The sequence below is a fragment of the Nelumbo lutea genome, chromosome 5 (genome assembly GCF_056320005.1).
Source record: "Nelumbo lutea isolate HS-2025 chromosome 5, American lotus-T2T, whole genome shotgun sequence".
Lineage (NCBI taxonomy): Eukaryota > Viridiplantae > Streptophyta > Magnoliopsida > Proteales > Nelumbonaceae > Nelumbo > Nelumbo lutea.
The window spans coordinates 21,433,599-21,450,015 of record NC_142688.1 but is presented as its reverse complement, the minus strand read 5'-3'; the positions used below and the strand labels follow the sequence as shown (position 1 = coordinate 21,450,015).

Here is a 16,417-nt window from a genome sequence, read left to right as displayed (position 1 = left end):
GAAAAGGGGAGAAAAAAAGGGGTTATGCATATTTCGACGAAGACAGGGGGGTTGTGGGGAAAAAAGAGAGAAGAAGAGTTTGTAAAAGTGAAAGAGTTGTGGGGAGAGGCTCGATGAAGACAGAGGGGTTATGCATGTCTCGATGAAAGAGTTGGTTTTTGTTAGTTTTTTGAAAAAGGTTGTACATCTTTAATTGTCTTTGATAATACTCTTACACCTTTTTCTGAAAAGGTGTAAGAGTATTAAATGTATAAGACATGAAATCTTATATTACAATATATTTATATATATTTTATATTATAATATATATTATATTTATATTTAATCAAATTTGAATATTTATTAAATTGAATTAACCTATATTCGAATTTGATTCGATAAATTAATCAGTACTAAAACTTAATTCGAATTCGACCATTAAATTAATCAAATAATCTGAATTTGATTCATTTACATCGGATATCGAATTCGAAATCAGATACCCGAATATTGTTTACACCCTTAACGGCGACAACAGAAAATGCAACGGTGCCAACTTCGGATCTTTCTAAGATCTCATATCTAAGTTTCTGATATGCAATATTTCTTTTCTCTTCTCTTCTCTTCACTCTCTCTCTCTCTCTCTCTCTCCACACACACACACACACACACACACTAGGATCTAATATTAGATATGAGTCTCAGTCTCTCCCCATCTCTCAACCTCTTTCATCCTATGAAAACGTGAACCATTGCTCGGGTCGGCTATTCTCTAACCAAATCAATGTTTTATGACCCAAGAACGGGTTAAGGGTGAAACAAAATGGTTGCCTGGGTGGTTTTCTGGGCCGAATGGTCCAACCGTCAGGGTCAATGACAATTAGAAAACATTGCTTATATATTTTTTATTTTTTGTTTTTGTTATTAATTGGATGTAGATTGCAAAAACCAAATCTAATCACATAAACACAAAATATGTGATAATCTGATTGAGTTATGAAAATTTAAGTATCATTGGCAGGTCTATCTACTTGGATAGTCTCTTCTTTTTGTAATGTTTTATCTTTTTTGTATACAATTTTTTGTTCATTTATCAATAAAGTGTAATATTTAAATAGAGAAAATTAAATGTGGTGAAAAATAGAAGTTCAATTTACAACTTAAACCTCACATTAAATAAAGATTAAATTAAAAAATATTGAGTATCTTCGTAAAAAAAAAAGTTCTACGATCTTATTCATATTTTTAATAGTAGTATAAATATAAAATTATAGATGTATTCATTTTTTTTCTGTATTTATGTTTGTAAAAATAGTTATGATATGTTATTCATACTTCTTTTTAATATGATATTATACATGTTTCTGAATATTTTTTTTATAAAATTTATGTATTTGTATATTTTATTAATATTTATTATTTATTTATGACATTAAATGTTAACACATTTCACACAAAAATTGAACTATTTGTCTTTGCTAAACAATAAAATAATTAAGTTCCAAATTATGTATTTCATTTTCATTATTAATAAAAATAATTATTGTTTATTACATTTTTTAATTTGATTAATAAAAATATCATAAATGTGTCTAATTTTTTCTACAATTTTTATATTTATTTCTATTTTAAAAATTTTATTACCTAACTATGACTTCATAGGTTGATCAATTTGATTTGGATTATTGACTTGTTTAGCCACCAATTGGATAAAGAATGAATTTGTTTTTGAGTCAATTTTAAAATATATAGGCTTAATTATTTTGTTAAAAATATTGACATAGATTTAATTAGCATCATTTATTAGTGAAAATGACTTAAATATACGATTTAATAATGAAAAATGAGAGTTAATACCTTAAGTATAAGACTTAATGAGAATTGATTAAATGAGGTAGAAAATAATAATTAAAGTTACATTTTCAACATGTGTAATTAGAGATGGATTAATACACAATATGGGCATTTTAGTAGCTATTAAAGCTTGCACTAAAACAGTAATAAAATGACTCTTATTGTCTTTCTCAAACAAAGAAGTAGAGGGTAATTTTAGTCCAAAAAAGAAATACGATGAAGAGTTGAGATCTTAAAATTCCTACAAAATGGGGACACGGGGAGATTGGGGTTTGATGGTAACCTGCAAAAAGAAAAAAAAAATCTTAGATGATATCTCCGATGGAAAAAGAAAGAAAATAATTTATTCAATAGAAGAGTCGGACCTTTGAAGGAATCGAGGGAGATGACAATTGTACGTTAAAAAATCTGCAAGAACAAGTTGAAGTTGATAAGTGGTTGATTATCTTAAATGGGATTGATAATTGATCCAACTATGTAAATATTAAATTTCAAATGTTTCAAAATTTTAATTAGTGTTCTTTAGTAACTAAGAATTTATTAAAATTAACAACCTTATATTTTCCCACATTTTATTCACATTTTTAAAGGTTTAAACAAAGCCATAATATGAATTACAAGTTTGCTAAGATTTTTGCAATATCAAACCTATTCCAAAAAAGAAACAATTGTGTAAAATGATAAAAATAACCAAATTGTTTTTATTTGGTTCTCAGGAAATGAAAGATAAAAGTGCTCCTATCACAAATTACTTCACCCATTCTCACTTCAAGTCCAACCAGCTAAGACCATAGCCTTCTTTGCCTCCCGGATTTCCATGCTCAGCTCAGTAAGCCTTTGATCTTTCAGACCGGTCCAAAATGTCCAAAGTATTCATCAGATTGGATTAGACCAAATCCAATCCAATTGACACCCCCTTTAAAGTATCATATAGGTATGTGAAAGCCATGATCCACTTTGAGAATCCATATAAAGATGCTTGCCATTTCTTTGGTCATATTTAGTGCTCAAGTAGAAGCTGATTTTGTATAGTTTAAGTGCATGTGCATCTTTGAGATTGAAATTGTGTATTTAATTGCTTCTTTTATAAGAGAAGACAATTTATGGTACAAAGTCTGATTAATCAATCCATCATGTAGGCTGATCTCTCCATCCAATTATATATTTTATGTCTAGAGTCAATGAAAATTTTATTATTAATGATCATGTGCCAAAAGGCTCAGAACCCAGAAACAGGGAGTTCCAGAATTCCCACTAGTAATGCAAGATTAAATTAAATAATGAAAAAGTCTATTTGAGCTTAAATATACCAACTATGGAATCATCCTACCAATTGAAAAATTGATACAAAAGAATGAAACTCAACTTGTGCCTGACGAGCACAACTTAGAACAAGAAAGAGAGGTGAAGAATAAAAATCGGACTAAGCATCATACTTGCAGAGGTTCTCAAAATCCATGTACTCATTATTCTCGATCTTATAAATCATATTTGATATACCAACTCCACCTGTTAAATAAAACAAAGGGCCTTCAGTACTAAAGAAGCTCAATTTTTTGAGGGTGAATGCAGAAGAATAGTTTGTTTGGTCTTTTACTTAAGCTGTGTTTGCATTGGAGCAAAAGCAGAAATATGTGGTTGAAAAGGAGTTGAAAAATCTCCTTCACCACTCAGCTCTAAACCATAGAGAATAATAGATTATTACTATTAGTCATGTTTTTATCTACCATTATAATGGATGGTGATAATAACTTGGGAAGGGGTAGTCATTCTCATTTTCCACTGAATTGCAGCAGGCCATATTTGGTTCGCTCCAATCGCCTCATTCTTTTAATTCTTGCCGATTCAGAAAAAGAATGGGCAAGAATAGTGTTTTCTTACCGCAAGACTCATTCTTACCGGTGGCACGAAAACCTTTGTCTGTTTTTTTTTTTTTTCGTTCGAGCTCGTCTCGACTTGAAGTCTCTAAGCCCTCGTCCCTCTCTCTGTACAAGGTGAACCCTCATCCCTCTCTCTCTGTACTAGGTAAACTCTCGTCCCTCTCTCTCTCTCTCTGCTGAGGTATCTCGATCTGCTGAAGTCTGTAAAAGGTAAAACTAATCGTCTCTCTCTGTGTACAAGATAAACTTTCTCTTTTCGTCTTCTTCTTTTTCTTTCTCGTCTTCTTCTTCTTCATTTCCTTCTCAAGCTGCGCACAGAAGATGGATACCTCCTCCTCCTCCTCCTCCTTCTTCTTCTTTTTCTTCTTCTTTTTCTTACTCTGTTTTTCCCCTTTTGGGTTGACCACCAGTACCATCCCTCTAAGCATTAAAAGAAAGCAGCATCGATTAAGGTATTTGATCAATTTTGTCTCTTCATTATTTTCCTTATTAGTATTTGTGTGTTCGAATTATTATGGAATTTATACATTTTTTAAGTATAAATTATTGTTGTTATTTTCCTTATTGCTTTGCTGTTATTTTTCTGCCATTGTTTATCTTGATCTTATTGCTTTGCTTTTTTATGTTTGACGTTTTCCATAGTTAATTTGCACTAATACAATTAAGAGTTTCTTCGATCGTGAGCACCTAACCACCCATTTAGAAGTTGGAAAGACAACTCCTGGAACTAGAAGCTTAAGACGTACCCTTGGTTTTGGGTTGGCTGCTGAAAACTGCTAATCCACTATTTTGCCATTAATGGCATACTTGAACAGTTAGCGCATATTTCAAGCGGTTTATCAGTTAAGCAATCTGCTCTGAGCTGACCGCTGAGCTAGCTTTGTCATTAGGCAGCCCCTGAGATTAATTTATGGTTAAAAAGTTGACCGCCCTTTAATTTACAGTCTGGTATGGTTGAATGAATTTGATCAGCTGAAAACTAAGGTAGGCTTCGCAAATATTCATGTTAATTTTGATATTTTACTGTATGAGCCAGGCTTGACTCAATTATTCTGAGGGGTATTTGCTAATATGGTTGATTCGGATTTGTGCCATTTCAGAAAATGGAAATCTTCAAACTAGGGCTTGGAGATTAGCTAGCTAATAATTGTAACCACCAATTACACATTCTGAGTGAATGTATATTCACTCTACATATTTTATCCAATTGCATTTGCTTGATTCAAGTTTTGACCTTTTATCTTTTATTCTAGAAATAGAAATAAGCACCTAGTCTTCTTCTCTGCTTTAATAGACGAATTATTAGCTATGTCCTCAACCACTAATATTTGAATTGAATTATTGCCCTTGGTTTCTGCCACATCAGGAGGGCTGCTCAAAGAACAGACTACTCAAGTAGAAGATTATGTGTAAAAGTCACTTTACTTGCTAGTTATACACTTTTTTTTTTTTTTTTTTGATAATTACTTGCTAGCTATACACTTACACTGTCAAGTTCACTGCTATGTTACATTTTAATCCTTGACTGCCTAAATTTGCAAACTAAATGCATAACAAGCAAAATAGATGACTTTACCTCTATGCTATTGATGGAAGTAGATCATTCTTCAGCAGGAACACACACCAAGAAAGTACCAAGAAGGTGAAATTAGAGGGCAAAGTTGAGGGAGTGGAAACTGATGTAAGGTTTGCTCCTCTTGGATTCCATCTTGGGACCTTGTGAGTTTTTCTTGCAGAACGATGCCACTGACTCTTTCATTGATTAAGGTCCACAGACTAGAATTCCTATATTTGACCCCCTAGATTGAGTTGGAAATTGAGCAAGTATGTCTGCTTAGATCACACATAGACATACACATTAAGATAGAACTTCCAGATCCAATGTTAATGACTGTTGAATTAAAAGCAATGAATTTTAGTTTCCTAAACAAGTTACCGAGAAAATCTTAGAAAATAGTACCTTGAAGGCTGGGCCTCTTTCCAAAATGGAATTTGTGTTCTTCAAGTGTATCCCCTGCTTCAATGGAAATCACTTCAGTGCTCTTGTGTTGATTCTGGGTGACCTGAAAATTTTCTTTCTTCATTCTTCTCCATCTCATAAAAGCCAGGGCCAAAGTGGTGCAAGATACTGCAATAAAAAATGAGCATATAATGAGAAGATCTGTAACCCATGATGGGTTCTTCTCAAAGGCTTTCCTTTCATGATGAAGAAAGGCACGGCTTAAGCACCCAAGTAAAATGAGGAAAATAATGGAGGAAAACCCAGCTGCAAAAGCCATCCAAACTAAACTTTCAAATCCAAACACTGCATGAATCGAGTAATTTCTCTTGAAATTGACTGTCTGAACCTGAGAGAGCTCACTCAATAATTCTCTTAGTGTTGTACTAGATCTTTCTTCTTGAGTTACAAAAACTTTTAGTTTTATACTGTTTCCTTGATCAGCCTTCTGGTTCAAAATTACAGATGAGATTGGGTTTAACAGCCTGATATCTTGAGACTTCTTCACAACATATATCAGTTGTATCTGTGTCGGAAATTTGCTCTTGCTCTTTGGAGAAGAAGTAATTTCCTGAAGAATACTTAGAAATGGAGTTATCCCTATTCCTCCTGCGACAAGAAGTAGGCTGTCATATCTGCAGAAACAGATTGCTTCAGGTTAGGACATAATCAGTCTAATCTATTAGTTTTATCTAAGACAAGGATGAGAACATTACAACAGTTGCTAAATTAAATCCATGCCATCATTAATTCTGGAATGAAAGCCATGATGAGTCTGTTAAGAGTTTAAATAGAGGTCTTCATGATACTGATAATTCTTTCTTTTTTGTACCTGCACATTTTGTGGTTTTGCTTCCCTTGTTTCAATAAAACTGCCCTATTGCTGCACTGCAGCATAGCTTAAGTCTACACTTTTAGTGACCTCATGAATGAACTTCCACCAATTGGATTTTACAAAATTTCTTACCCATCTCTAAAGCTATGAGACAATTTAAAAGGAATAAAATTTCCTTCTCACCTTTGGAAGTTTGTGGAGACAGGCCCATAAGGGCCTTCAATTGCAACTTGGAGGCACTTTCCCTGATCAGCATCAGCGTCTAATGCAGCATGTATTGTGTTATAGAGAGTGTTCTTATTGTTGGAAAGAACAGATTGGTGGAAGAATCAGACATCCCTAGCTAATCTCCCATATCTCCAAGCAATTGTGAAGGAAACATTGAGGCTCCATCCTGTAGGACCTTTAATTCCAAGAGAATCCACTAAAGAATGTGTAATTGGTGGTTACAATATTCCTGCAAAAACTAGGGCTTATGTGAGTGTATGGGCAATTGGGAGGGACCCTAAGCACTGGGATAACCCACTCAAATTTCGACCTGAGAGGTTCATAACTCAAGACGGCATCAACAGTGGAGCTCAATTAGATGTTAGAGGCCACCATTTCCGTTTCTTGCCATTTGGAAGTGGGAGGAGGAGTTACCTGGAACTTCTCTAGCACTGCAAGTTGTGGAAACAACCCTTGCAAGCATAATCCAGTGTATTGAGTGGAAGGTTGGTGACTGAGAAAATAAACAAAATATAGAAGTTGACATGACAGAAGGAGCAGGGATGACTCTGCCAAGAGCCTATCCCCTAGTGTGCATCCCCATTGTACACCTCAATCCATTTCCATATGAATGTCTTGGGGAGGAGTAAATTTAGTTATAAAAGCATTGGTGGTGTTGAAATTCCATATTTACTTACTACTTTGCATTTTCATTTTTCTTCTCTTATCGTTGAAATTCCAGATATGAGGGGGAACCTTTTTTCTTGATGTCAGATTAGAATCTAAGTAAGACCATACCCATGACTCCACCTTGCATAGATCGCCTCATGTCCTGCACCAATTCATTGGTTGCCACTTCCTGAAGTCTTGCTTTTATTTCCCTATTGTTTTCTTCCTAATTTTCATTTAATTATTGTTGTCATCTCTGATATGGTTGTTAATTAGATTTCCTCTATCCGCTTGTGATTGAGTTTTAAGAATTTTTTAGGCAACTGAGCTAGAAGAGGATGAGCCCATTGGCACCTCAAGAATTTAAGATTTTTAATTTCATGGATTCATTTTGTTAGAAATAGAACATTGGAACCACAGGAAGCTAAAATTTTGAAAAACTTCAGAAGCTTCATAAGAACAGAATGCCTACTTTGATATATTGATTGATGGCATTCAACTACGCTTAGCTTATTCTATGTCCACCATATAACTTAAAACTTTCTACTTTCATTGTCACTTATCTTTTCAAAATCTCTTAGTGTTTTTTTTTTTTTTTTGTGAAGTGATTACATCTTTTGTTATAATCCAATGCGCTTATGCCCAGAAAACACTAATTTTGGAAACATATATTTCTCAATATTTGAGCTCCATAGTTGACTGGCTAGATTCACCCAAATATATTGACTGAAAACCATTACTCCCAGGATTTTTTTTTTTTATTTTGCTCTTTTAGGAAATTCCCTGGAGAGCACTAAGAAAGAAATAAATATTTACCGTTCTTGTTGTTTATGTAACTTGTTCATACACTAATGACTGATGAATGGGTGTTGGGTCCCACTGTATTCATATAATGCACAGTGCTCTAGTTCTTGTCTGTCCTATTATTATACTTAGAGTAATATTTTTGTTGTCCAAAGGCATTTTGTTTATCTTTTTTTTTTTTTTTTTTTCTTTCAAGTATCTCCACTAAATGTGTGGATGTTTGGTGCTAAACATATTTAGTTAATTAGTGATTTTGATGGTTAAATCATTCTTCTATTGGAGGAAACAAATAAAAGAAATAAAGGGTTCAAAAATCACTTAAACCACCCAAACCTCTCTCTCTCTCTCTCTCTCTCTCTCTCTCTCTCTCTCTCTCTCTTAAATTAATTAATTGAATTGATCACACATAGTCACATATGATACTCTTAGTTGACCTTAGAGACTTTGGTCAAGGAACAAATAATTTCATTGCAGACGGCTTCTTCACCATCCACTTCTAGAAATTTAATGCAGCCACATACATAAACCAACATAAAAATATCCATATATTGAAAATTTCGCAACTTTTAATCAGCTTTGGTGCATAACTAGAAAAATTCCTTTCCCACCACACGACTTGATCGCACCACACAAGAGATATATATATATGTTACAAACTTAATCAACAATGGATTATCAGATAATGACAAACACTAGATGCTCCTATCTTGTAACTTTTTGAACTGCCATAACTCGTCGATGTTCCATATGCTTTCTGCCATATCATCGTAGGCCCAATTACTTTCTGCCACGTGGCAATCAGAAGTCTCATATCCTCCCATTACTGACATAGCAGACATGTTGAAGTCATCCATTTCATAACTACTATTGTTGTCAACATAGAAAGAGCTCCTTAGAACTGGATTATAATCGTTGTTATCAAAATTATGAAGACTTTTTGCTGGGTAATCTGAAATTTCAGGGAATTTGGAGATGCTCATCATGGAATCCGAAGAAAATGTGCTTGGGCTGGTACAATAATTCTCTGGGTTTGAATTCTTCTCATGATCGAAACTGTTAATTGCTTTGCTGATTCTGATTGACCCCTCTAGAGGTGGTGGTGGTGGGAGAGCTGATGCCTGAGAGGTCTGATTGAGTGGTGTAGAAGAGTCGACGAATTTTGAGTCTTCATAGCTGAAGAAGATTCTTCCACCTTCTGAAGCAATCTGGGCATCCAAAAACATCTGATAGCATCCCAAAACGTCATGCTGTTAGCATCAATCTTGAGATGCCTTGCTTGTTTCTGCACCCTTATTCTCCATTAATTTTTTATTTCATTGTCTGTTCTTCCTGGTAGATGTTGTGCAACATTAGACCACCTGGAATCACCAAACAAAGAGAACTTCAGGAAGACGGATATAACACAGAAATACATTCATGAATCTAAATATGGTGCTAAACATCCACACACAAATACATTCATGCCATATGGCTGCAACAGGTGAGAAATACACCAGAAGAGGAGGGGGGAAGATATATGGAAGTTTTTTTTTTTTTTCTTTTTTTACTTTGACAGTCCACTGGATGGTACGAGTTCAGCAGGCCAGTGTCCAACTTGTTCATCACAGCACCGCCTTCACATTCTTGTGACTCAAAAAAAAGAGTGGTATCTGGAACTTGCTTGGCAATTATCTGCCATATCAATTTTCAGCAAACTTGCAATGAAACATAGGATTTTGATAGTGAACATATTAAGTAAATTATGATCAAGCATACTTGTATCATCCATTAAATGATATAAGAATGTTGAAATACAAATAGAGAGATAAGAGATAATACCAGATTCAGCATCTTTATATTCTGATGCCTGGGTGCATTTCAGGCTTATGGTATCCATTGTTTGTGATGGCATTTGAGTAGGATTTGTGAAATAACTGGAAGAAACAGGACTGCCCTTTTGATAAATAGGCAGAGCTTCTAGTATCCATCCAAAGACCAACAAGATCGTGTAGGCCGTGCTGGGTGTGGGGTTTTAGGTTCGTGGGTTGTACAATCTATATATGGCAAATTATCGCAGGAGAGGGCAACATGGCACAACCCACACTTTACGTAGACCCGGCATGGTACATTATTAATAAAAAAGATGAATGAAAATGAAATTCGTAACGAAACAGGTTACAAATATATTACCCTCATTCTTGCCGTAAAAAAAAATCATTTTTTAATAAAATAACGTTTGGTTCGTGACAATAGTTTCTCATTTTTACTCTTTTTTTTTTTTTCATCTTGAAATTTCATAATGAGAATTTTCCACTTCTGCCCCACAATTCGCATATGATACTCACCTGGTGAGATTGCAGTGACAAAGATTGTGATGGAGAGGATGAAGATGATGAGGGATGCCCCCCTAATATAAGCCTCTTCACTACATGTTGCCCTATAAAGGCAGCAATGGTTGCCACAACAACAAAGTAGAGGGCTCTCCAAAAGGATCCAAAAATAGAATATAATTAGTAAACTAAATCCTTCATCATATGTACACCCAAATACGTATTTTTCTCTCTTTATTCTTGATTCTGTTCTGCTCCTTTTTGAAGGTGAAGACGTGATCTGGTTTTACTTACCATATTGAGAGAAACGCTTCAATATTCTACAATAAACATAGATGGTGAAGCCGTGAAAAAACAATAAAATAGTCTACTAACAAGAAAGACATGAAAAAAAAAAACCCATGCTAACCCCAACCAAGTACAAGCAAAACGAAACTACGAAGAAGCAGAGAGAAGATGGAACTGGAATCAGTTGTTAACGGGTGATCTAGTAGGGGTAACAGAGAGACAAAGGTGGTGAAGCCGTGACAGGTAATGGAGTCGGTTTTAGAAAAAAAAAACACGAAGGAGAAGCAGAGGCGGATGAAAATGTAAAGAAACCCAATGCCTAAAGAGAATCAGAGAGAGAAGATGAAATTGGAATCCGTTAGTTTACAGGTGATCTGGTGTGTTAATAGAGAGACAGAGACAAAGGTGGGACGTGACGGATATTGGAGTCGATTTGAGAAAAAACATGGAGGAGAAGGGGAGGCATGTGAAAATGTAGAGAAACCTCATGCAGTCAGCATGTCCGCTCTCTCTCTCTGCGAACTGCAATCCAAACTCAAGAGTCACTTTGCCTCCATTTTATTCCGCTGCTGCTGCTTTGTCTACGATGAAATCAAAATGCAAGTAAAACTCACTCGGCTTGGGGACCACCAACTGGCTGTCTCTTTCCCACTCGACGGAGACAGAGTAAACAGTTCCGTCACTGTGAGGCGTGTTGAGGAGCAATTCCGATTTCCCCATGCAAACGGTTTCGTCGACCATGCAAAGAGGCCAAACTTAGAAGCCCCATTGACAATGCCACCGCCTCCACTGCCACTACCACGAAAACCAAAAGGCACACAAAACCATAACAGAAAAGAGGAAAACCCATAAACAAAATAAATAAATAAATAAGTGAGAAGTAGAGACGGATGAGGGGGGAAAGAGGTCAAGAGAGAGGGAGGAGGGGGAAAAGAGCGAGGAAGTGAAAGAGACACAAAAGGTAGGAAAAAGACAAATGCATGGAAGAGAGATGAGAGAGAGGCAAAATTGTTAGCATTTAGGATTGAGATTTTAAAGCTACAGTTTGGAAGAGGTGTAAAATACAATACACTGATTATGTTTTACAAGGAACGTTAAATATATATATATATATATATATATATATATATATATATATATGATTGTGTAAAAAATTGTTAAAGTTTTATAAATTATATGTAAAATTTTAAATGTGATGAGATTTTATGTTTCATCCAAACGCATGAAACATAATTTTACATCAATAATGATTATACTTATTTACCAAATGCCAACAAAAACAAATCGATGACATACAAATACAGCCTACCATAAACTTATCTAAAAATGACCGATTAGACTTTCATTGAAGCTCTCATTGTTTTAAAGGCATTACAACTTATTGAATGGAATCAGGTTAATCATGTCAACTGACTAATTAAAATTTCTCATAAAATTTGTTGGTGGATGACTCTTCTCTCATAAAAATTCTCGCATTCCTAAAGCAAATAACAGAGTTGTACATTGATTTGCAAAGTTTACCTACAGGCTACAACATAGAAACCATTCACTCGGATCGGCCCACATTACACCTGCATCAACGGTCAACTCGTTCAAACCCCAAACATGCGTCTAACGTGGCCCTCGCTTCGTCCAATTGTTTCTTTCTTGAGAGCCCACGTAACGATCCAAACCGGAATCAATCTTAAGGTTAAGATGAAAATAACGAAAACAATGGTGGTAGATAATTAAATGGAAAGTTCGAGAATTGAAGAGGACAAAGCAGCATCTGGCATTCTGCTGCCTCTAAAATTCCATTCTCCAAGGAAGCAACGAGGCAATTCAATTGAATCACCCAACAATTGAAAAGATCGAAAAAGCCCATAATTTGCATAATTTATTTAATACTAAAGCAGGGTGTTTATAGTCTTTTCATTGGCGACCCAAGGTTTCTTCTGAAAAAATAATAGCGTATAAATTAAGGCAAACATTGGGCTTGACTGACACGCGACATCAATCAGAAGATAAGCATCAGGAGATTAAGAAACGTGTCTTCAACCGGTTCACACGACAAAAAGTAGATAAAGACAGTTGCACAACTGTACACGATTCCTTCTCACCGCCTTAGCCCCCAGGCTCAGATAGCGAAACAGCCTCACGTATGTTGGCGCACATGGACCGTCGATCTTTTACAGCTCACACATCATCATATCCGTCGATTCTATCTAGGGTTCAATAAATAAGGGTGCCCTCTCTCTTTTCTTATCATCTCCCCATATTGGGTTCTTGCAGATTTCTCCTCCATATTTTGTATTTTTCGTTTCTTCAATTTTTCTTAGATCTACTTCTTCCCTTCCCTCTCTTTCAATTTTTCACTTCAAATTCTGTTAGGTCTGGGCTTGATCTACGTATCGATACTGCTTTTCACCAGTTTTTGCGATTATCTGGTTAGCTCAAATCGTTGATTTGCGAGTCTCCGTTTAATTTCTCCTCCTTGGGTTTTCAGTCTATTCTGCTTGGCGAGATCATTATTTTCGTGCTATTTGGTCGGTGCTTTCCTGATTTCTTACACCTGATCTGTGTCTCATGCCACTTTAACAACGAATCTCATGACATCGTTGCAAGAATTTCTGTCTTCTTCTCCTTCTTCTCTGTTTTGTTTTTCACTTAGCCTCTGTAGTTCGCGTGCAAGTTCATCTTCGCCGTCGTTCGCCTCGTGGGAGAGATACCCTCTGCGGATCTGGGAAATTGGTTGATTTATTGGAGCCACCGATCGCTATCTGGTGATATTCTTTATTAAATCCATGTTTTGTTTTTTGTTTTTTGTTTTTATTCTTGCAGGGTTTTTCTCCGTCTCTATATATGTTGTCGAGCGATGCTATCTCCCTTGAAACGCAGCATGGCTGTAGATCCGGTCGTTACGGTGATAGCATGGTAGTTGTACAGATCTATTGGCGTTGGAGAAGATTGGTCTTTGTTCTAAAAAATCTGAAGGAAAATATGAACAACATGTCGATCTATCGAGTCTCCATGTAAATCAAGGTAGATGTGGCCTGATCTGATATATGTTCTGATCTTAAATGGTGGGAGGTTCGAGAAGGTGTTGCTGGTGCCCTGTAAAAGATGTAAGAAGGAAAGTGCCCTGTTGTCATCGGACCTTTGCCATGTCAGGTGCGCTTGCATGGCAGGTCAAAAAACCCTAATAAAATTCTATTTTTTTGGTTTTTTGGGGGGATCGCACGGGGTTTTTGCCCGGGATCTCTCCAGTTGTGTGCCGTCTCCTGCTCTATTTTTTCGATTGTTGAATTACTTACAGAATCGGCCAATCGCACATCTCAACGACGTTTCACTATCATCAAGAGATCACAGAAGAACTGATACGTCATCCTCGACTCATAAGGTAAATGACAGTTCTTAATTTCAAGTTTTACCATTCATAATTTTTAAGAAAATTACTTTAGATATCCATCAAGATTGTTTTCAAGGCCCCATCATATATGATGAACAAGAAGATATATCCTACCGATATATTTTCATGTTGTCTCCAGTCCTAGCACTTGGTTTCCGCGTTATGAATTGAAGATTATAAATTCTTCAGATACAAGAACATGTATGAATTATCAATCATGTCCCAATCACTGCACATAGTCGTTGCATATCAATACGCGGTATTGCACTTCTTGCTCATGCCAAATATCAGTCCAAAAGACATCTTCTCACAGTTCACATGATAATCTTAACCAACTTGAATTCTCTATATATTGTATTTGTGTAAATCTTTGTTTTACGTTGTCAACTCCATTTTTTCTACCATTGATGTAAGAATCAGTTGTGAAGGGCGTCCCCATGTGGAGACCCTAGTTTCGTTCTGCATCAGAATTTTGGAATGTGGTTGTAGTATTGCGTCAATGCAAAAGAACTGGTTCTATATGTTTCAGCCTTCCTCGTCACGGCGGTTGTCAGAATTGGAGATTGGTGGCTCTGCTGTTGCTCTTACGATTCATTTATTGGATTTGTATCTTTGGTCCACTGAACGCGTACTCTGGTTTTTAACTGAAGTCACACTCCTAAATTGCTGATCGGATGGCGCGTATTATGGCGGTCTAGTGACGATAGTTGGTCGAGCCCGTATCTGCTGCTCATGCCTGCTACTACTCTTGCCGATGATGTGTAGTATTGCAGCTGTACATGGCGGCGAAGTTGACGTGTCATCGTTGCAAGAATGCTTTCTGCATGCTACTTTGTAGGTAAACCAAGGTGAATTCGACGCCGATAGCCAAACAGCATTTAACTCGGAAATAAGTAGGCGTTCTAACGGTTATGGTAATTTTTATTATTCGTCTATTTCAGTTAAAATATAGAAGAGGGTTCAATGTTGGTATTTAAATTATTCATTTGATAGATGGATTTTACATCGTGGTTTTCTTGTTTGTATTTTCTTTTTATATTGCACAATTCTGTTATCAATTTCATATATAGTTGCTTCCTTATTCTTGCCTTTTTAGGGGAATGTTTTGTTATAGTTTATCAACTCTTATGTATGTATCATCTATGGTGTCTATCCGTCGTCGCCAATATCAGTCATTCGAATTGTTCATGTGATTTTTTTTTCCATAAGTGAAATTATAAATAGTTTTAAACCAGAATCATAACGAGCATCCATCGGGGAGGATTATACAAAACCTTGTTTGTTTACCTTAGTTGTACTGTAGATGTTGGCAAGGTTTACCAAATAGTTCTCATTTTAGCCCCCCTTTTCTATCATTGGTATTGCCTTTGATGGATGGTATTTGGCTTAAATTTGGTGCTAATTTTATGCTTTTGTTTGCACATTAAACTCTCAGGTATAATTGCTTTTCGAGACTTCCTTTTGATATTTCCTTCCAGTCTTGTAGACATAAAATGCGACCCCGATGCGCAGACCTGGCAATTCGGTTGGGTTTGGGTTGGGTCAAGACACTTCCGGTTGATTTGGGCCGGGTTATCAAATTCTAGTCCCTAACCCTAAACCCTAAATGTTCAGGTTAGGAATGACCTGTGGGTCTATTCGGGTCATCCCAAAAAAATAATTGAAAATTACTAAATTAGATCTTAAAATTTCAAATATAAAATAGAAATACTTGAAACAAGGCGTAAAGACGATAAAAATACTTATCTATGACCCAACCCATCTTTTCGGGGCTGGGTCAACTTTTTGCCTGGTCTACCTCCTGTTGTAGTGGGGAGGGTTCTTTTGGCGGCAATGCTGGTCTTCCAATGTCTTTGAACAACTTTTACCTCTGGGAATTATGGTTCTACCCAACACCAATTCATACCGACTTATCTTCCAACAATTAGATCATAAAAGCCTCTAGGTAAACAGTAGATTCCACCGATCTGTTAATTCCGTGGTTTCTGATTGGCATCGATCTAATTTCTCTCATCCTCGCCGTTTCCTTATTGTTGGAATTTAACCTTAAAATATGATGATCCTTAAGCTCAAAATTGGTAGAGCGCTCACATTGTGGGAGGATGGTGGTTCGAATCCACCGGGATCATAGCTTATTCTGGGATTTTTTCTCTTTCGATATTTTTGTATGTCTTTTGTAATGGTTCCCTACTTACAAGTTTCAAC

At 35.9% G+C, this 16,417-nt stretch overlaps 3 long non-coding RNA genes across 3 annotated transcripts; 2 read left to right on the top strand and 1 right to left on the bottom strand.

Moving 5' to 3' along the window:
* Positions 1-4,041: 4,041 nt before the first annotated feature.
* LOC148850902 (uncharacterized) lies at positions 4,042-9,408 on the top strand. The gene is made up of 2 exons (XR_016098925.1): positions 4,042-4,165; positions 9,189-9,408. It is a non-coding gene; the product is annotated as an uncharacterized LOC148850902 (long non-coding RNA).
* LOC148850901 (uncharacterized) lies at positions 8,750-11,656 on the bottom strand. Its single transcript, XR_016098924.1, has 3 exons — positions 10,831-11,656; positions 10,552-10,685; positions 8,750-9,585 (listed from the first exon to the last, which is right to left on the bottom strand). It is a non-coding gene; the product is annotated as an uncharacterized LOC148850901 (long non-coding RNA).
* Positions 11,657-14,061: 2,405 nt separating this feature from the next.
* LOC148850900 (uncharacterized) lies at positions 14,062-15,293 on the top strand. The gene is made up of 2 exons (XR_016098923.1): positions 14,062-14,203; positions 14,742-15,293. It is a non-coding gene; the product is annotated as an uncharacterized LOC148850900 (long non-coding RNA).
* Positions 15,294-16,417: the final 1,124 nt, after the last annotated feature.